The sequence below is a fragment of the Megachile rotundata genome, chromosome 11, assembly GCF_050947335.1.
Source record: "Megachile rotundata isolate GNS110a chromosome 11, iyMegRotu1, whole genome shotgun sequence".
Lineage (NCBI taxonomy): Eukaryota > Metazoa > Arthropoda > Insecta > Hymenoptera > Megachilidae > Megachile > Megachile rotundata.
Genome location: NC_134993.1, coordinates 15,693,858 through 15,716,287, shown reverse-complemented (window position 1 = coordinate 15,716,287; position 22,430 = coordinate 15,693,858).

Genomic DNA, 22,430 nt, shown 5'->3' with positions numbered 1-22,430 from the left:
CTTGATACCTTCTTCTTCCTACGATTGTGAGGCACAGGACGCACTCGTGACGCACAGGACATACTTTTGATGTATAAGACGCACTCATGACGCACTGTTAGGGTGCGATAGGTCGGAGTCCATTTTGAAAAATTCTTGATACCTTCTTCTTCTTACGATTGCGACGCACAGGACGCACTCGTGACGCACAGGACATACTCGTGATGCATAAGACGCACTCATGACGCACTGTTGGGTTGCGATAGGTCGGACTCTATTTTGAAAAATTCTGGACACTTATACTTCTCGTGCTACGATAACACAGTCGTGACGCACACGACGCACTCGTGACGCACTGTTGGGGTGCGATAGACTGGACTGCGTTTAGAAAAATTCTTAATACCTTCTTCTTACGATTGTGAGGCACAGGACGCACTCGTGACGCAGAGGACGTACTCGTGATGCGTAAGACGCACTCGTGACGCACTGTTGAGGTGCAATAAGTCGCACTCAGTTTTGAAAAACTCTTAACATTTGTACTCCTTGTCCTACGATAACACAGTCGTGACGCACATGACGCACTCGTGACGCACTGTTGAGGTGCAATAGACTGGACTACGTTTTGAAAAATTCTTAATACTTTCCTTGTCCTGCAGTCTTGATGCACAGGACGCACCCGTGACGCACTGTTGAGGTGCAATAGACTGGACTGCGTTTTGAAAAATTCTTAATACTTTCCTTGTCCTGCAGTCTTGACCTACAGGACGTACCCGTGACGCACTGTTGGGGCGCAATAGGTCAGACTCGTATTTTCACTGCAGTTTTAGGTTTTGTTTGATCTGTTGACCATTTAGGAACGAAAGAGGTGTGTAAAGGAAAAAAAAATGAAACTTATTGGAACATTTGAATCGTTGTCGCTATGCCTCCTACATGTAGGGACACGTAAGCCGATTATTCGTTTATCGAGAGCTCGTGAGTCAACCGGAAGAACGTTCGTCATTCAACGGGGGCAACAGTTGACGTTCGTCGACGCCTTATTCCTTTCTCGAATTTCCGACGAGTTAGCTCGTCGATGTTCCATTGCGAGCCCCATGTTTTTCTCGAATATTCGCTTGTTTGGTCGGAACATGAACGATCTTGGATAAGTACTTCCCCGTTGCGTATTATCCTCGTCAATTGTGAAAGGACAGATTTCGAGAAGCGTTTTTGGTCAGCTTCCCAAGTGTTTGGCAAATTCGCGAAGGCGAAGAAAGGACACTGCCAAATATAATATACATGTACACGATGACTTATCTCGGGGAACTTATGCGTTTTAAAACGTTGCATGTTTTGTCGAAAGCGTTGCACATAATGCGACTTTATTTTGATCCGAGACGCGAATATAGCGTTTTCAGAATTGCTTCACAAATAAAGCTAAGACGTCTACGTTCCATATTGACGTGGTCTTAAATTAGTACTCAAATCTGTAGATCCCTAAATTCTCTCCTGTATGAAAGGTGAATTCGAGGAACGTCTCGATTGGGAAACGTTCAGGAACTTCCTGTTCCGTCATATTTCCCAGTATAATTCACGAATGAGAATAATTCGGACAATGTTACCAAGTTAGTTACATAGCGAATTCTTTCGGATCCGTTTATTTCAAGATCGACTTCGAATCGGTGAGAAAAGCGAGATAGTCTATTTCGGATTCTCATTCGATACCATGTCCCACTGGTCTACTCACCGTCTAATTCTATTGTTACATAAATACTACCATGGTAGGGACGACATAAAAGGAAGTCGTACGCGTGCGACGATGCCTATTTGCGGCCCTCTTTCCTCTCTGTTCGATCTTCAGCGCGCGTAATTAGGCCGAGATTCGATTCCTTCGGAATTCTTTGTTCCTGCTGCTCCCTTTTCCATTCCTCTCTTCGTCATCGCGTCAACGCGACAGTCATCTGGTTCGTCGAGAAAATAGGTGAACTGCAGATTCAGTTTGAAACCTTCTTTCTAATACAAGGCATTTAATCTGTAACTAGGCTAGTTAGACTACTTGACTAGTTAGACTACTTGAGTAGTTAGGCTACTTGACTAGTTAGGCTACTTGAGTAGTTTGGCTACTTGACTAGTTAGGCTACTGGACTAGTTAGGCTGCTTGACTAGTTAGGCTACTTGACTAGTTAGGCTACTGGACTAGTTAGGCTGCTTAACTAGTTAGACTACTTGACTAGTTAGACTACTTGAGTAGTTAGGCTACTGGACTAGTTAGGCTGCTTGACTAGTTAGGCTACTGGACTAGTTAGGCTGCTTGACTAGTTAGACTACTTGAGTAGTTAGGCTACTTGACTAGTTAGGCTACTTGAGTAGTTAGGCTACTTGACTAGTTAGGCTACTGGACTAGTTAGGCTGCTTGACTAGTTAGACTACTTGAGTAGTTAGGCTACTGGACTAGTTAGGCTGCTTGACTAGTTAGGCTACTGGACTAGTTAGGCTGCTTAACTAGTTAGACTACTTGAGTAGTTAGGCTACTTGAGTAGTTAGGCTACTTGAGTAGTTAGGCTACTGGACTAGTTAGGCTACTTGAGTAGTTAGGCTACTGGACTAGTTAGGCTGCTTGACTAGTTAGACTACTTGAGTAGTTAGGCTACTGGACTAGTTAGGCTGCTTGACTAGTTAGACTACTTGAGTAGTTAGGCTACTGGACTAGTTAGGCTGCTTGACTAGTTAGGCTGCTTGACTAGTTAGGCTACTGGACTAGTTGGGCTGCTTAACTAGTTAGACTAGCTGATTAGTTAGACTATTTGACTAGTTAGACTACTTGACTAGTTGGACTACCTGATTAGTTAGACTACCTGACTAGTTAGACTACTTGACTAGTTAGACTACTTCCCTAGCTAGACTACCTGACTAGTTAGACTACTTGACTAGTTAGGCTACTGCACTAGTTAGACTACTTGAGTAGTTAGGCTACTGCACTAGTTAGACTACCTGATTAGCTAGACTACCTGACTAGTTAGACTACTTGACTGGTTAGACCACTTCCTTAGCTAGACTACCTGACTAGTTGGACTACCTGTCTAGTTAGACTACTTGCCTAGTTACACTACCTGCCTAGTTACACTACTTGTCTAGTTAGACTACTTGACTACCAGGCTACAAACGAATCCATATCATAAAGAGTACAAGCCTAATGTCATCGTGGCAATGAATGCGCGAGCAGGTAGACGTTTCGACACACCTTGATAAACAAAATCGATTTCGCAATTAACGAGCAGACGCTGTCTAATATCACCTCAAACATCCTTATCAGGCGGCGATAATCGTTTGCCTGTGACATTCGCGCGTTTATTGGCTCGCTGATCGATGCTTTGTAATATTTATGAAGTTCGTCGTAACTCGTACGACCTCTGTCTGTCCATGTGAATCAGTATGTTTCGACACGTAGTCAGTTCGTCGGAACGCAGGTGTTCCATAATTTCGAGTTACCGCGTTAAATCTCGTATTATAATAGCGATGTTCAGGAAAGTCACAGCCTAATCTTTTAAAGAAACATGCGAGCTAACCTTGTACAATGGCAGATCTAAGTAGAGGCGTAAAACCAAACTTTCATATAATCTGAAGTGCATGTTTTTTATAACGAGATAATTTTATTGCACCGTTTTACTGTCTATTGTTCGCTCCGAAGTAAACATCGAAATCGAATTTTTCGATATAAACGGGGAAAACAATTGAAGTAACTAACCGTTCGGTACGGATCATCGAGGAGCCATATCGCGTTTACGTTTTCTGCTCAATTTTACGAGGCTCTTGCGTCACGACTCCTTGGACTTCGCACAGAAACATATTCCTGTATGCTTCTACGTTTTAGATATACATTGTTACATATCATCCTGAACAAAAACGCCGTGTACGTTCTTTTCGTTAATAGACGCGTTACGCAACAAGGTCCAGAGATGTTGAAGTAAATTTTGTTCGAGGCGACGGCCTTCGTTAAAATAGGCCAGCGATAACGATTACGGTCGATAGAGGCTTTCAACGGTCCATAAGAATCGTCACGTTGAAAACCGATATGTTTCACCGTCATAATTATGTAACCTATCGGAGGATAACTTGACCACGTGTCACAACACGATATCGAGGATCGTTACTGCTATATTTAAAAATTTAGAGATTCACAAGCTTCACAAGAACTGCAAGTTTTACGAAAATGGCGACAGTTTTAGATTGGAGGACTCTCGTTATATGGCCAATCAGAGGATAACTTGACCACGTGTCACAACACGATATCGAGAATCGTTGCTGCGATATTTAAAAATTTAGAGATTGATGAGAATTACAAGTTTTACGAGAATGGCGACAGCTTTATATTCGTTCTCGCTATATGGCCGGGTACTGCATCAATCTCTGACTAGTTTCCCACCTGCAAGTTTTACGAGCATGGCAACAGTTTTAGATTGGAGGACTCGTTATATGGCCAATCGGAGGATAACTTGGCCACGTGTCACAGTACGATATCGTGGATCGTTACTGCGATATTTAAAAATTTAGAGATTGACGAGAACTACAAGTTTTACGAGAATGACGACAGTTTTAGATTCGGTCTCGTTATATGGCCGGGTACTGCATCAATCTCTTGACTAGTTCCACAACTGCAAGTTTTACGAGAATAGCGAGTGTTAGATTGGAGGACTCGCTATATGGCCGAGTACGGTACTATGAGACAATAGAACCTGTAATTAGTAAATCTTCCTTAAAGAGTGATTACAGAACCACAGGAGAGACCATCGCTGCACTTTCTTCTCCGCGCAGCATGCGTGCACACCTTTCTCTTTCTCTTACCGTAGCCAATCGCTTCCGACGAGTTTCGAAATCGATAGAGGGTGCAGAAACTGGCACATAGTTGCAACTTTCTTCCTTCCTTCCATCTTTGCTTCAGAATCGAACTACTCCGCGTTTCTTCCGCAAATTTTTAGCCAACGAGAGAGCGGCGTGAAACTTAGGCAAGGTCGAGCAGAGAAAACAAGCGTCAGACTTTCCAGCAATTTTCACTCGGAACAATGAACACCGTGGTCGATTAGGCGCGGCTTGACTATGGGGACGCGTTAATTTTCAGCGCGGGCAGATCGTTTAACGTGGGAGACAGGTTTCTTTTCCATTCCGCTCGTATCGCGGCCGATGGAAAGCTGAAAGTTTCATGAAAGTGCATCGCGTGACGGTGGTTACGCGATCTAGCTTCTACGGTAACTGGACGATATTCAAAGTTGGTTAGGTTGATCCAATGGTAGTATCAAAATTTATCCAAGTCTACTATTTTTCATTTAGTCCATCAGGTGTAACTTGTACTCGAGCTTAACCGAATTTCAAGGCAAGTTACGAAACGAAAGAAAAAGAACGGTATTAACGAGTTAAACCTTGAGCATTGAAATTAATCCCATCGTTACCTGGAGATCCGAAGCTCGCCGATTACCTCCACCTTCGAGTACCTTCACGTGCCACCTCCTACCTATTTTACCTCCCCCCTTTTCTTCCTGGACTCGTTTGCCCGCTCGCGATGGAAGGCTGAAAGCGCGACGAGAGAACGGACCTACCTCAACAAGTTCATGCGACCTGAATCGCCCGAGCCTTATGACGAGGCATTTTACTTACAGAAAATATGCGCCTGAAAGCTTTACGCAACCGCTGGTAATTCGTTGATCCTACTTTTTCACTCGCCTTTCGAACGTCCAGTGTTTTGATACGTTAGTGAAATTACTTGCGTAAGATTAAGGGTTTTCGTAATATTTTCAGCGTAATTGATGCATGTTACGGAACTTCCTTTATTTGGAAGATTAATTATCGAAGAATAATTAATTCCTGTTCCGTTGCATTGTTCTGGTTTACGTCACTCGAGTAACAAAATTATTTTTGGAATTAGAAATTTTTTCGTTATGGAATTTCTTATAATCTTCATAGAAGTGAGTAGATGTGAAATGAGTCGTTTTACGAAAGAAGTCCCGTGAAACCTAACTGGAACGTTGGAAGTCTTGTTTTGCTCGTAAATCGTTCGCGTCAGATTCAATTACCTCCCCCGGCGGTTAGCATTTCGCGGTTTTAGTGTGTCACGTGAAAGTTCCGGCGCTCATCGGTTCGATTCTCGCGCCCGTGTCCCCCTGTAACGGTTTCGAATCGAGGAATCGAACGAAACGAGGCTACCCGCGGGAAAAATCGCTAAGCAACGCCTCGCCTAGAAAGTTGACAGATCTGTTGCCAATTCAGCCTTATCGAACGCTTTCCGTTCGGAATTTTGATACAGCCTTCCGTGAAAATGATCTAGATCACGTTCTTTTGGATAAAGTATTCGACTCGAATAATAGCAAACTTAATACCCTAATGTTTAGCGAAAGATCTGACGAGTCGGACGTAAAACGAGTAGTCTCGATTCCACGGGTCGGATATCCGACAGCCTCTCACTTCGAATATCTCCCGCAAGAGATTACCCAAGTGGTTATACGTCCGCTGCACTTTCATCGCGCTGTTACTCGCCAATTACTAGTAGTTACTGCGGAGACGGAGTAATCGGAAAGAAGAGAAAGAGCCTCGAGTTTCTTCCCCTTTCTCTTGATCTTTCACGTGAATGTACTCTTTTAAATTTCAACGGATTATAAATGTCGCAAAGAAGTTCGACGAATTCAAGGTTTTCCGAGAGAAATTTTCAACCAATCGATTATGTCGAATACCAGTTTCAGTCGTTTCTCTGCCGGACTGGTTATCACTTAGCTTGCTGCTTTGATAGGTAGTTGCACTTGAAGTTAATCGTTTGTGAAAGTCAATTTCTAGCGATAAATTAATTCGTGCTTATTGGGAATCTTGTTTTGTAATAGTAGTTACTGTGCTGTTGAAAGTTGCTGAAATGCATATTCATGAGAAGTGTTACTGAGAGTTTTTGTACTTTGGGAGTAATTGATAGCTTGGTGGAGTTGTTATACTTCATTCAACTTAACTTTTGATGCGTCCTCTATGAACAGATGAGAATTGAACTTCTCTTCTAACTTCTGAAGGTTCCAGAAATTCCCCTAGATTTGTCCTGTATTGTACTTATTATTCATTAAACATCATGAGCTTGGTTCTACAGTTTCCTTAGACTCCCATTTTTTTTAGAACTTCATTCAACTTAACTTTTGATGCGTCCTTTATGAACAGATGTGAATGAAAGTTGTCTTCTAACCTTTGAAGGTTCTAGAAGCATCAGATCAACGAGCTTCGAAATGAACTTGATTCGTAACGAGCAAGCTCTCTCCACAAAAAAAGGAGAGACATTTACTCCACTTTCACCGGTGCAACCGCGTCTCCCGCGGAATATCCGTCGCATTTTCACATTCTTTTTGCGGCGACCGATCGGATATGACGTGAAAATCCGCCGGGCGGTTTCACGTTCGAGATCAAAACTTTCTCTCGGTTGCTCGCTACATGCGCACCGATAGAACTGCGGGACGAGAAGTGGGTCGTCGCAGTGAAAACGTCTCTCCGATCGATTACGCTGATTCTAACTGTTCTTCTATTTGTTTCGGTGTTTGTAAAATACCGGTGAAAACAGCCATTCAGAGCTACACAGAGCAAACTTATTGTTTGTTACTTTGTAACGTTGTTACTTTGTAACACAATATTTGTTTAAAAATCGCGTTGCAGTATCAAGTTTGCGAGTTGAGTTCGACTGAATGAGAATATAATCCACAAACGGAAACAGATCTCGAAAAGCGTAATGATTAGAGAAATCGAACGGAAAAATAAACCGGCTTCCCGTCAGGAAAGTCAAACCGAATCCGATGGAGAGTAACGCGAAAGCGCAATTTTCCTTGGCCGTGGCACCGGTACCGATCATTTTCTCCTCGCCGGAGATTGTCTCACACCGATTACCTAAATGATTATACATCCGCTCGTGCACTTTCATCGTGCTAATCCGCGTCGGTATTACTCGGCGGTTATACCACGAGCGCAAAAGGAGAGTTACCAAGAGGACTGTGGGCCGAGGAGAAACACGCCATACCTTCTCCACGGAGAAAGTCTTTTTTCCATTTCTCCTTATGGCTAGGATTTTTAACCCGATCGTCCTCCTTTCCCAGATGAAACGTACAATTTTATCGACAGTTTCGAATGGCTTGAAATTGGATTGGGTTGCGCAGAAAGGCTATGTTATTATTATGTGGATAAGAATCTGTGTGGATGAGGATCTTTATGTGGATGAGGATGTCTATGTGGATGAGAAGACCTCTATGTGAATGAGGATGTCTATGTGGTTGAGGAGGCCTCTATATAGATGAGGATCTTTATAAGGTTGAGAGGATCTCTATATGGATGAGAGGACCTCTATGTGGTTGAGAAGACCTCTATGTGAATGAGGATGTCTATGTGGTTGAGAAGACCTCTATATAGATGAGGATCTCTATAAGGTTGAGAGGATCTCTATATGGATGAGAGGACCTCTATGTGAATGAGAGGACCTCTATGTGAATGAGGATGTCTATGTGGTTGAGGAGGCCTCTATATAGATGAGGATCTTTATAAGGTTGAGAGGATCTCTATATGGATGAGAGGACCTCTATGTGGATGAGAAGACCTCTATGTGAATGTGGATGTCTATGTGGTTGAGGGGATCTCTATATGGATGAGAGGACCTCTATGTGGATGAGAAGACCTCTCTGTGAATGAGGATGTCTATGTGGTTGAGAGGACCTCTATATAGATGAGGATCTCTATGAGTCCAAGAACAAAAGTGGACAACGAACTCTCCAGTCGATTTCGAAATCGCAATCGAATGCGTAATTGCCGCACAACGTTGTAACGAATGATGCGAGAACCCGAGGAATTTCGAGAGTGGCACTCTCGAAAACTTTCGAAGCCATTGACCCCTGGTTCCGAATCGCAGCCCGGTTGTGCCGAATTCAAGTTCACGGTCCTTCGTATCCTGCCTCCCGAAATCTTCCGATCTCCGCAATTTCCTTACAATTTAAAATATATGCAAATATCCTGGGATTATTGCTTTTATTGTTCTTGTTTAACAAGTTTAACATACAAAGGTTTTTACAGTTCCCGCAATAAATTGCTATCGGATTTCTTTTTCTTGGGGTGCATTGAACCGAAATATTTAATTGGTAAACCGTTCTCTTAATTCTTGGGATGTCGAGGGTCACGACTTTAATGGCGAATAGGTCGCGAATCGCTGAGGGTGAAGAGGAAAAGGACGAAGGATACACCGGTGAAAGAGAAGTGGCACGGCAGAGTATCGGGGTCAAGTAGCACGATAGTAGGTAGCTCCGAGGCCTACTTTACTTAAACTAGACTGTCGGCGAAGCAACGCGAAAACAGCTTCGAAGCGGGCCACAATGTTGTCTTCGGGCCTTTCTAATCCGTGGCCTGTATTTCGAGCGTCGGCGGAATTATCCTCGTTACGACTCGCTAAGTGTTACGTGGCGTCACAGATCGATTCACGAATATTTTATCGAAACGTAATTGGAACTTCCGAATGACCTAAGCGTTCGCCATAAGTGGGATACCAACTTTGGAGCAAGCTATAGCTTCTGTACTTTTGCGTTGTTCTTTGAACTATAGCTTCAAACACGTCGTAGTTCGTGTTTTACTTTTGTTAAGTTTGGCTCTAATTCGTGTTGTGGATGTTTAGCAAGGATTGTTTAGTTCATTAACCCCCTCCCGTGCTTTGACGAGTCTCACTCGTGACGCACTCACAACTAATGTTACTCAAATTTTGAATACTCTTCAACTTGAATTTTAGATCCAACTATAATTTGCGTTGTCAAGGATCCCTGAATATAAAATACACATTTTAATTTTCTTTGTTCGTTTTAATGTTATAGTCCTGAATGGTTAGTCTTGACTGACGCACCTCATAAATAAATGACACGGCAAGGGGTTAATTAATCTGTTCAAGCACTCTATCAAGCACTTATCACGTGTCCCTGATCACCACAACGTGTCATTCCTCGCGAAAACAAGGGGAAAGTGGTCACGAAAAGGCAACCAGATTTTCCCAAAGATCGTGAACCCGCTTTCACTCCTGGGAACAAGGATCACAAGATGGTATTCGAAGCAACAAGAAAGACCGTGTCCTTATCGAGCTGCCGGAGATTATCGAATCTGGGTCAGGGTAGTTTGTTCCATGTTCCACATTGGTTTTATCTTTTCCAGCTTGCTGACATAATCGAGACCGTGACTGAACGGGTCAATGGGGGCTGATAACGTAGATCCGTCGTTGATCGACAAAAGACAAAAATTTTAATTCAATTCATGAGACGCTACCTTCTACACCAAACTTCATTAAAGTGTCTCTTAAAATCATTTTCGTAAAGGCACATATTTAATACACCTTTTCATAAGCACGTTTCTAAAGGTGCATGCTTAAAGACAAGTTTCAAAAAGTACATGCTTAAAAACAGGTTTCAAAAAGTACATGCTTAAAGACAAGTTTCAAAAAGTACATGCTTAAAGACAAATTTCAAAAAGTACATGCTTAAAGACAAGTTTCAAAAAGTACATGTTTAAAGACAAGTTTCAAAAAGTACATGCTTAAAGACAAGTTTCAAAAACTACATGCTTAAAGACAAGTTTCAAAAAGTACATGCTTAAAAACAGGTTTCAAAAAGTACATGCTTAAAAACAGGTTTCAAAAAGTATATGCTTAAAGACAAGTTTCAAAAAGTACATGCTTAAAAACAAGTTTCAAAAAGTACATGCTTAAAGACAAGTTTCAAAAAGTACATGCTTAAAGACAAGTTTCAAAAATTGCATGCTTAAAGGAACATTTTTGAAGCTGCATGCTTAAAGGTGCATGCCTAAAGACATATTTTTGAAGGTACATGTTTAAAGCCACATTTTTAAAGATACATGCTTGAAGACATATTTTTAAAAGTACATGCTTCAAGACATATTTTTGAAGGTACATGTTTAAAGACAGATTTTTAAAGATACTTGCTTAAAGACACATTTTTAAAAGTACATGCTTGAAGACATATTTTTGAAGGTACATGTTTAAAGCCACATTTTTAAAGATACTTGCTCAAAGGCACATTTTTAAAAGTACATGCTTGAAGAAATATTTTTGAAGGTACATGTGTAAAGCCACATTTTTAAAGGTACATGCTTAAAGGCACATTTTTGAAGGTACATGCTTAAAGCCACATTTTTAAAGTTACATGCTTAAAGGCACATTTTTAAAAGTACATGTTTAAAGACATATTCTTGAAGGTACATGTTTAAAGGTACAATTTTAAAAGTACATGTTTAAAGGTACAATTTTAAAAGTACATGTTTAAAGGTACAATTTTAAAGGTACATGTTTAATGGTACAATTTTAAAGATACATGTTTAAAGACACATTTTAAGAGGTCCATGTTTGTAGGCACATTACGTGAGATAATTATAACGCTCGAAGAGGAGAAACTTTCTGCCACCGACAATCAGCATATAAATGAAATCCAAATAAAACGTAAATATCAAGAGGAGCAAAAAGCCATAAAGATTCCACTGGCAAGAAAAAGAGGCATCGAGGAAGGAGAATAAAAATAAGAAGGAAGGTGGATCGATCGGATAGCTGTTTGCGTTCACCGCAGGAGAAAGTGGCGATCCGATGGCGTCGTGGCAGGGAGAGTAGCCAAGAACTTCTAACTTTACGTCGACTCTCTTCCCGTGCGACCTCGAATACCGTCGCGGTGTCAATGTCCCCTGTGACAGAAGAAAGAAACGTTCGTGTCGGGGAATCGGCGATATCTACGGAAATATGCGAACAATTCATTCATCTGGCAATTTATTCGGGTTTTCAGTCGAAAGTCGACTAGGTTTAGTTATTGTTTTGGAAAGATGTCTCAGTAATTGTGGGACTATAAGTCCTGCTTTGTTACTGGATGTATAGGAACTTAGTGGGTGCTGTTGTTAAAAATCTAGCTAAAGCTAGTAGCTGGGTATGTTTAGGTACAGCTAGCTCGAGTAGATTCTAACTGGCGTACACCTTGTAGGGAGAACGAATGAAGTAACCAGACCTAACCTATATCAAGTGTAATGCAAACCTATCCAAACTGTAGAACATCTCGATGGAAGTGACTAAATAGCTGCACCTTGAACTAAACTGACTAAATAAAGTACCCTTCAGTTATAGAGACATAATTTAAGAATTATCACGTTTCGTATCCTCCATGATAATGGATTAACATTAAATTAATTAACATTAAATTATCCTTCAACCCTAAATCTCAACCCAACACGTTCGACCGAGTAAATAAAACGTAACAACACGAAAAGACATCTCTCCCTTATAAAGTCGATTCTTACGACGTAGTTGGCTGTCGCTAAAAAAGGGTTAAATCGTCCCATTTCACGCGGCCGAGGCCTTTTCTTTTTTCTCTCTCCCCGAATCATGAACGCTCGAAGGCGCGATAAAGGAGCTATTTGCATCGAAAATAAAAAAAGACAAAACCGCGCGCGCCTAGGGTTGGAGGGGAGGGAAAGTGTGTCGTATCCGGTGCAGCGGGCTCTCGAGATACGATGGAAAAAAGTGGTCAAGGGCGTATGCAGGACCGTTACATCATCGAGGACGACGCTGACGATAATCGAAAGGTGGCTTCCTCGCGAGGGAAACACGCGAGGAAACAAAGGGAGATCGCGGCCGAGATCTCGTCTTTGCCAAACAATGTTTTCCAACCTTTCTATTCTTTGGAGAACGAATAAATTTCCTCTCCCGAGGATATTAACTGTTTTGGTCTCGTTTTGTGCTTCTTGCATTTGCCGCTAGAGGGATAACTCCTTCGATCAAGGTGGGTCGTCAACGATGACTTGTAAACTTCACTTGCAGGCGAGGTAAATTGAAACGAGTGAACACGTTCAATAAGCCGATAAAGATCGCGTTGAAAGCTCGTTGCGGATGGACGGGGTTCCACATTTCGATTTACCGCTGTAGTTCTAATCTGCCGTTTAGCCGATACCGTACGGCCGCGGCACGGGTTTCATAACTCGATTAAGTAACGCGCCGCGTACCGCGAAGCGAGAAAATAATGCCAAGGCTCCCTGCCTGTGGTATCGCTGCCGCGATTGAGAAGCAGATAAGCGACGTGCATAATTATTAAAATCGATCTCCCGTAGGGTGACGCGGCGATCGATACAACGCTACCCTCTCATCTTATTAACTTTTCACTCTATTGTGTTCGTGTGCCAATACTGGGCTCGAATCGTTTCAGCTTATTCACGCGAGCAAACGATAAAATACCTTCGGATTTTCAAATCGAACGATAGGTACGCTATTTATAACTTTTGTATAATTCAGAACGACATAGCTTTCGAGCCAGAGGTAACAGGTGCAACTCGATCGCGATAAGGCGGTGTCGTAAATTAAGCCATTTGGAAGCGGTATTCGCCACCGTGACACCGAAAAGGTTGCTCAATATACGAAGGTTTTTTTTGCAACTGGATCGACCTAGATTGAACTTCAAAAGCAGACGTCGGTCAAAAGGTTAAAACCGAAGATCATCCCCGAACGGTCTCGGAATCATTTATTTACGTCAGTTTCCCGGTCGATGACGACGGGGAACCCGTTTGGTGGTTGTCCCGTTACGTTGATCGAGGAACCAGCGCAGTAGCGAGGGAGGCTCGCGAGGATGAACGAACAGAAAGAGGAGGTAACGCGAGGAAGAAGGTAGAGAAGAGGAGGGACACGCGTGACGGCGGAGCCAGTTTTCGAACGGTCCGGAGAAAGTGGTGGCTATACATTTACTGACCTACATTACCCTCGTCTCGCCCCCTCCTCGAGAGCAAGGCTGACACCCACCCGAGCGTACCGGCACAGCGCACAAATTGTCCCGTTACACACCGGCCTGCGTACACGTCATCGCCGTGACCCACAAAATGACACCCCGCTGGCCGCGCGGCTCGCTCGCCAACCACCGATCGGCTCCTCCTTTATTCCGAAATTATGTCACGCGTTTCTTTCCCAAATCGAACGAATCAGAAAAGATCGATCTCCGCAATTATTTCGAGCGGCGATTAGTCACGAAATAGTCAGTCGAAGAACCTATGAGTCGCTGGGAGCCCGCTAAAAATAACGCGGAACGTCTAATTGTGGTTCACGCGCTACCAGCAATGGCCTTGATCTATCTCGTAACGTTACGTGGTAAGAAACGGTGTAGAACCCGTTTCGTGGTTGTCCCGTTACGTCCACCAAGAGGAACCAGGTGTTTCGCGTAAGCGTCCAGGTGGGAGGTGAACGAAATCGTCGATGCCGAATGTGGCCCCGGGAACTAGGCCACTGTGACGAGGTGCCACGGGTTTCGACCAGCTCGAGAATAAGTTTCGTCAATTTTGTATACGATTGGTGCTGTTGCAACGGGAATATCGACTGATTGAGCAGACTTTGAGCCATCAAGCCTCTAAACACAGACTGATAACGATTTTGAACCAATGTACTTCAATGTACTTAAGTATATGACTGCTAGGAAGGAAGGCTAGGCTGTTAGATCACTATATCTCTTCTTGACTAGTCACATTCCAGAGCTCATTTCATACGACTATCTCCATATATGTTAATATTCTGGAGATCCATGTTGCAATGATAAATTGTGTTTCGAGTACAGTTACTTGAAACTGTACAGTCGCTTTCTGGTCTAATTGTCACTGTAACGTCTCGTCGATGAAAGTCAACGTCAGACGGCGTAACGAAATCGACAAAGCGTTCCCGGACTAACGGTGTCCGTATTCTTAGGAGGCGCCGAATTAGGCGGTTACGGTACTGTTATGTTTACCCACGATCGTTAGATACCGAGGACCGTTTTCGACCCGACACGTACCGGACGAAAGAATTTATGGAAATCAATTTCACCGGTCGAACGTTCAATGACCAGTGTCTAAATCGAAGATGGTCAGAAAACGTTGGTTCTTTTGTGATACTACAATATCTGTATATTTTTATTTTTAATGAACTGTTTGAGTTCGACATGCAAGGATTGCTACTTTCACGTACTTGTAGAGCTGATAGAGACGCGTTAAATGCAATGCAACGACCCAGTCTTACCTCACTCTAGCCTCGACTTTCCTTCGCTTACTTATTACCTTTCTAACTCGCCACGACACGCCAGGCTGAATTTCTTCGCGGAAGTTTGACCGTGACGAGGTTAAGATACACGCCAGAAAAAGAGTCTTTTTTACGTAACGGTACTGACAGTCATTTATATGAAAATCGAATAATTTGATCACCGAATTTGCGAAATGACAAGCCGAGAACATGTTAGGCAACTTATTTGCAGTGCCTATTGAAAGCACCTATCCAAAAAGAGTTATGAACATGTACATTATATATCCATGTTTCTCTGAGCCGTACGTAAGCGATAAATCACTATTACAGCGTGAAAAATAGTGGAGTCTCGTGTCGTAAATTCGACGTTAACAGAGTTATCGGTTAATTCGAGCGAGCTAACGAGCCAAACCGCTCGAGACAGGAGCGTGAAGGGTTAACGGGCGTAAACGTTAGAGAAGTGTGACAACGATCGTGTCGGAGAAAATCTAACGGTATCGCGGCAGAGAGCTCTCGGCATCGGTTCGCCTACATCGAGCCGTGATATTACGTCCTCTCGTTTCGTAATCCCGGTACCTGGTTTCGTAACTGAAACGACTAGCGGTTCACGACGACCACCGATTACCTCTCAACGTACATGCACTAGCGCGAAATTTTTCTATTTTCCGTTCTCCTGCTTTTCGTTATTTAGGATGTTTTAACCTGCGTGAAATTTAGGTATCACATTGTTATTTTTGCATAGGAACTGAGTGGACTGAAATGGATGCAATTGTTTTTGAATTTTGCAGCTGTTTAACATTTTAACCTGTAATTCCCTGGACAGCATTTACAGCTAGCTAATTATCTCACAACCTGAAAACAACTGAAATCTCAATCGAAGTTTACCACAAAATTGTAGTGGAGTCCAGCAGTGCGTCATGAGTGCGTCATGTGCGTCATGAGTACGTCATGTGCATCAAGAAAGCGTCATGTGCGTCAAGAGGGCGTCATGTGTGTCGCAAGTGCGTCATGTGCGTCACGAGTGCGTCATGTGCGTCATGTGCGTCGCAAGTGCGTCATGTGCGTCAAGGGGGCGTCATGTGCGTCGCAAGTGCGTCATATGCGTCACGAGTGCGTCATGTGCGTCAAGAAGACGTCATGTGCGTCGCGAGTGCGTCATGTGCGTCAAGAAGGCGTCACGTGCGTCACAAGTGACTATTATTGCAGGGACCAGAAGATATGGCAGGCTACTGACTCTAAAAAAAAGAAAGTATGGCAGCCGAGCAGTTAGCCGAGGGTTCAGCGACACCTGGCGATTGTGAAATCGTATTTTGGTGGTTCCAGCATTCCGGGTCAGGATCCTTGAAGCGGGAGACGCAAGTTCAATGCGAGGAGGAAGTGCTTGGTTACCGGGATCGGTCGCAACCAACCAACTTTCACGCGACCGTTCTCCATCGTCTTCCCGCTCGATATCTGTTTCGCTCGCTCGTGCGGGAAGAAAGTGCACATGTAACACTTACATGACAACTCAGACCCCTACGTAACGTACAGGCCGATCTAAAAGGTTCGCGTTCCGAGATTTCGTCAATGTCAATGCCATTGACCACTATGGGCACCTCGTGTCATTAATAGCCCGACAATTTTTATTGTTAGCAGAGCTTCTGAGAAAAACAAGCTTACGAACACTGTTTGCAACGCGGTACGGCAATGCAAATTGGATTTTCTTTACGTTTCCGTTTGAAATGTAAAGAAAAGCCTCGAGGACATTGGTGTTCGGACGTGACTGTTTTCCGGAAGTTTCCCTCAATGCCAGCGGCGATTCTGGAGTTTCGAATGCCAGCGGATCACCGTCGGCAAGGACATCATTAGAAAAAGCAACTTTGCGGAAATGCAGTAACTGTACGGCAAACGTGTTCCAATTTTCTTTGTCTTAACCGAAGTTGTCAAATTTGTCCGAGCAGTTTACACGCAGTCCTGCCGTTAATCGATTCCAGGAGCGTAGCAGAGTGCTCCACTTTGGTATTTTTAAACTGTCCTCCTCTCACCGCCCTTCCGGTCCGTTCTTCGTGGCCACCAAGCCATCTAGCCACTTCTTTCGGTCTACTTTCTGTGCTCGTGCTCTTTGGCACGAGTGGGGGAACGGTCCGGTAAATATTTACAGTTAACATCGTTACATAATAAGAGTGGCGGGTACGCGTTCACGGGCCGGTGGCGCACTGCGGAATCACGCGGCTGATAACGGATCACCTGCCCAGCCCCGATTCCGAGACAGCTGCCGAATTTTCCGGCTCTCTTTGTTCCTTCAGAGGACTCGTCACGTGTATCGCGAGCTACCTACGTACACGTGAATCATTTGTCGCAAAATAGTTGTGCTTAGACGTCATTGCAATTGTTTTCGATTATCTGTACAAATGTTCGTCTTTTGTCTTTGCCTTGTTTTGTTATCGAGGACAATAAGGTCTTGAAATTATCGCCGTAATCATTGTTCAGATTATTTCGAGAGATCTTTAAGTCCCTTACAGTAAAGCTAGGTCGTATCTCCAAGTGGCAAGATGTGATCTAACGGAGTAGTCTAAAATGTAGAAGGTTCTAAATTTTAATGAAACAATTTATACAAAGATAGCCATACTGTACATCCTATATTGCACAAAGATACCCATATTGCACATCAACTCAATTAACGCACCCATCTGTGGATCCAAAGCTGACTTCACCAAAAAAGTTCACTCGTCAACCGCCAGATTACCGCAATTGAGAAACGACATCCATCAACCCTATCCCGAATGATTTAATAGCAGTCAGCGCAAAAAGTCGAAAGAAGAAAAAGACAGAACCGATCGAGTCTATCCTTGACAGTCTGGCAAGGACTGTCGCTATAGTCTTCCGCTGTGACGGGACAAAGAGTCAGGAAAAAAGGCGATGACGAAGGAAACCGTGCAGGCTCCGGTGCAGGCCGTGGATTTACCTGACGATAACTCGAGGTACGCAAGGCCGTAAGCCGTACACGTAATGCGCATAACGCGTTGCGTGGACCTCTGACTCGGTCCTTCCTTCGCCGGTTTCCGTGTGTGGGTGCCACACACGAAGAAACGTAACGGTGTACATGACGACTTTGCTAGTTCGAGGTCCTTGAGTTATGTAAAAGCCTATCGGGTGCTTTCCGGACTTCCGGGTTGCTGGAAGAATACTTTCAAGACCGATATAATTTCGGGGTTCCGAAAGGGAAGAAAGATGGCCTTGATTCGAAAGGTTACAGAAAACGGGGGAACGTCGTTTGCATAATAACGAGAACAATTCTAACGGTCCCTCGTTCCACATAGAATCGGGATCGATCACGCGGTTCGTTTTCATGATAGAGACGACTGCAAATCGCGTGCAATTAAGATGACCGCACGTGATCTTACAACGTGTTATTACACGGCAGAAATAGTCACGCATTGTTTATAAACGCGTTGGTAACGAGACTTAGATGCGTATCGCCTCCGTCGTTTTTTTCGCGTAATTCAGTCTATGTATAGCCTCATGTTTTATTAAATGCGTGTCCACCTACTTGTGCATTTGATACGATTTTCATTTGGATCGCGGGAATAGGTGACCTTTACGATCGACATCCTAGCAATTCCTAAAGATTCCGAAGCGTTACTCTCGCGAGCTAAAGGATCGCGTTACGCAATCCCGGAAAATGCCGCGCGATAACCCTGGCTTCTCTATGGAAATTTCGACCATGAAACACGCCGTGCATCGTTAACGAGCTTCTATCTGCGCGATCTAACGCGTTCAGCCCACGCTACCTGGTCAAAGGTGAGCAAATATCAGGGACAACGTTCTCTTATCGACTGTTATTTTATCTCGATTCCTTACACGATATTCCTTTGACACCATTTTCTTTGCGCCGCGTTATTTAACACGGTCGCTGGGGACGTACGGACTTATGGTTACCGGGTTTTCATAGGACGTTAGGTCTATGGTAGCGACAATATACGAGCCGTTATTGAGCCGCTATTACAATCTGAACTCTCGGCTTTTTTGTATTCACGGCCGTTCATTTCCAAGCGTTTTATATTCAAGCGTAACTGTTACACAAGCAACAGGAAACGACAGAAGCGATTCGTGTATAAGAATACGCGGCACATTTGGCATTGAGAGTAGAAATATCTACAGTATTTCGCGTCGAAATCACGTTTCCGCGAACGTCACGCATCTCCTTTGCAGAAATCCAATACAGAAATTCCCTGTTGGGAATTGCTTTCCTTCGAACTAATTGCGTTGGTCCCTCGCGATCTGCTCCCCAGAGCCCCCGTAGCAGGAAATTATCGACTGTTCCGAATTCAGACTATGACCTTCCGTTTTAAAAATGCACAAACAGATTTCTCCAAACGTGGTCAAGGTTGCTCTTTATTTAGAAATTAAGATTATTATTCTAGACATCTGTTATGGTCGTTTAAATTCGATAAATCAAACTGTGGAAGGCGAATCGAGGGGTGTTCATAGAGCGGGTGTCGGTGTTTTTGATCCACGGGGTCACCCTGGCCCGGATACGCTCGGCGATGTTCCAGATTTCGCGGCACGATACTCACCACGATCTGGAGCAAAGGTGAGACCTCTTTTAGAGTGCAGTCTCCTCGTAATCGCGAGAGGTGGATTGCCCCTCTTAGGCGTTACCGTTAACGCGTTCACTGACACTGTGTGGACGTGTTAGGCTTAGGACCTAGGCTCGCCACCCTTCTTTAGACCACCCTTGAACCGAATCAAGTTCAGTTCTATTAAGGTCATTTAATTACCAGGGTGCAAGGTGGATGATCTTGCGCTCAATTATCATAGTCTAATATTTAGATTATTATCATAATAATTTAGTCTTATGAGAAAGATGTTGGTGTCACAGTTACCGATCGACTCCATTACGTAACACGAGGCGACACCTCTATAAGTTAACAGTCGAAATATGAGGAATGGGATTAGATTCGTGTAGGTGAGGTCATTTATCGATCTACGGAGGGATCGGTAATGAATCGGAACGAGTCGTGATTGCTAACGGTAAAATTTGCCCCGTTACACTGGTCGGACAACAATAACGCCAACGTCGATTGGTAATTGATCCTCTCGTTCTCCATGGCGACGATCCTGTGGGACTGCAGAAAGTATCAACATATCGCTTAGCTAACCAAACTTACTCTTGAGATACCTACCTACCTTCTACATCCGTCTGTGGTCCTACAAAATGGACTCCATGTCCTACCTCTACTTACCTAGCTTAAACTGTGGTTCTCTAAAATGGAGTCCATGTTCTACTTCTACTTACCTAGCTTAAACTGTGGTTCTACAAAATGGAGTCCATGTTCTACCTCTACTTACCTAGGTTAAACTGTGGTTCTACAAAATGGAGTTGACGTTCTACCTCTACTTATCTAGCTTAAACTGTGGTTCTACAAAATAGAGTTGACGTTCTATCTCTACTTACCAAGCTTATACTGTGGTTCTACAAAATGGAGTTGACGTTCTATCTCTACTTATCTAGCTTAAAGTGTGGTTTTACAAAATGGAGTTGACGTTCTACCTCTACTTACCTAGCTTAAACTGTGGTTCTACAAAATGGAGTCCACGTACTACCTCTACTTACCAAGCTTAAACTGTGGTTCTACAAAATGGAGTCCACATCGTACCTCTACTTATCAAGCTTAAACTGTGGTCCTACAAAATGGAGTCCACGTACTACCTCTACTTACCAAGCTTAAACTGTGGTTCTACAAAATGGAGTCCACATCGTACCTCTACTTATCAAGCTTAAACTGTGGTCCTACAAAATGGAGTCCACGTTCTACCTAAATAGAGACTTACCTATCTTCTGTAGTCCTACAAAGTGGTCTCCACATTCTACCTAACTAGAGACTTACCTATCTTCTGTGATCCTACAAAGTGGTGTCCACATTCTACCTAACTAGAGACATACCTATCTTCTGTGATCCTACAAAGTGGTGTCCACATTCTACCTAACTAGAGACTTACCTATCTTCTGTGATCCTACAAAGTGGTGTCCACATTCTACCTAACTAGAGACTTACCCATCTGTGGTCCTACAAAGTGGTCTCCACATTCTACCTAACTAGAGACTTACCTATCTTCTGTGATCCTACAAAGTGGTGTCCACATTCTACCTAACTAGAGACTTACCCATCTGTGGTCCTACAAAGTGGTCTCCACATTCTACCTAACTAGAGACTTACCCATCTTCTGTGATCCTACAAAGTGGTCTCCACATTCTACCTAATTAGAGACTTACCTATCTGTGATCCTCCAAAGTGGTCTCCACATTCTACCTAAGTAGAGACCTACCTATCTTCTGTGATCCTACAAAATGATCTCCACATTCTACCTAAGTAGAGACATACCCATCTGTGGTTCTCCAAAGTGTTCTCCACATCCTACCTAACTACAGTCTTTACCCATCTGTGATCCTACAAAGTGTACTCCAAGTTCTACCTCTACACCCATCTCCTATCCTCCAAATCATCTAAAATTTCCTTTGATATTTGGACTTATGGATCCACCACCTGTATCGCAGTCCACTACTCCGTGTCATTGCCCTATCCATAATTAAACCGTGATCATAGAACCGTTGGGGTCACGAGCGGCTCGTGTATTCGGTGACGATCATAAATCAGGTATATCAGCGAGCAGCTGAAACGCTTTGTGGTTTACGTAATACGCGATGGTACGCGGCAACGTCAATTAATACCGTATTACGAAATCGTTGGCTATTTGCATCACACGGACGTTGCCCATCTGTGTCTAGGCCTCCCAGCCTTCTGCAGTTTATTCAAAGACATTCGTTATTCTTGCTATGTTGATTACGCGCGAGTTGCACAATTCACGCTCGCGAGTATTTCCGTCGAAGAATCTTCTTCTTGTCGCTTCATTGTACGATTTATAAATCGTACAAACTTAGAGGTTCTATTGTAAGAACAATTCGTGTGAATTACTCGAGCGTGGCTGCATTTACGCCTGTCATTTTCCTACTGGTCGATGAACTAGAGTTAATTTTGGTCCTCGCGAGATAGCTTCTTTCGGGGATAAAATTAGTACTTAATTCGATAGAATTTGTGCAGTTTCTTTGGAGCATTTAAGTTAAAAGCATTAAAGCTTTAACAAACTTCTCTGCAATCTGCTTGATGTATCTGTTATACTGAGACGGTGGAGTTTGCATTACATCTTGCTTTAATATGTAACTTCTATAGCAGTCAAATAAAATGGACTACTGTCGTGATGTGACTACTGATATAACTACTGGAATTTATTACTTCACTGAATAGAATAAAATAAAAGTTGTTACAGAAGCCACAAACAAGTCATAATTATGTCTGATTATATTAAGTTACGTCAGGTTATGTCTGATAAAAGTGAAAATATTAAAGCAGAAACTATCGGGAGAGCCTCATTAAAGAATATAAACTCT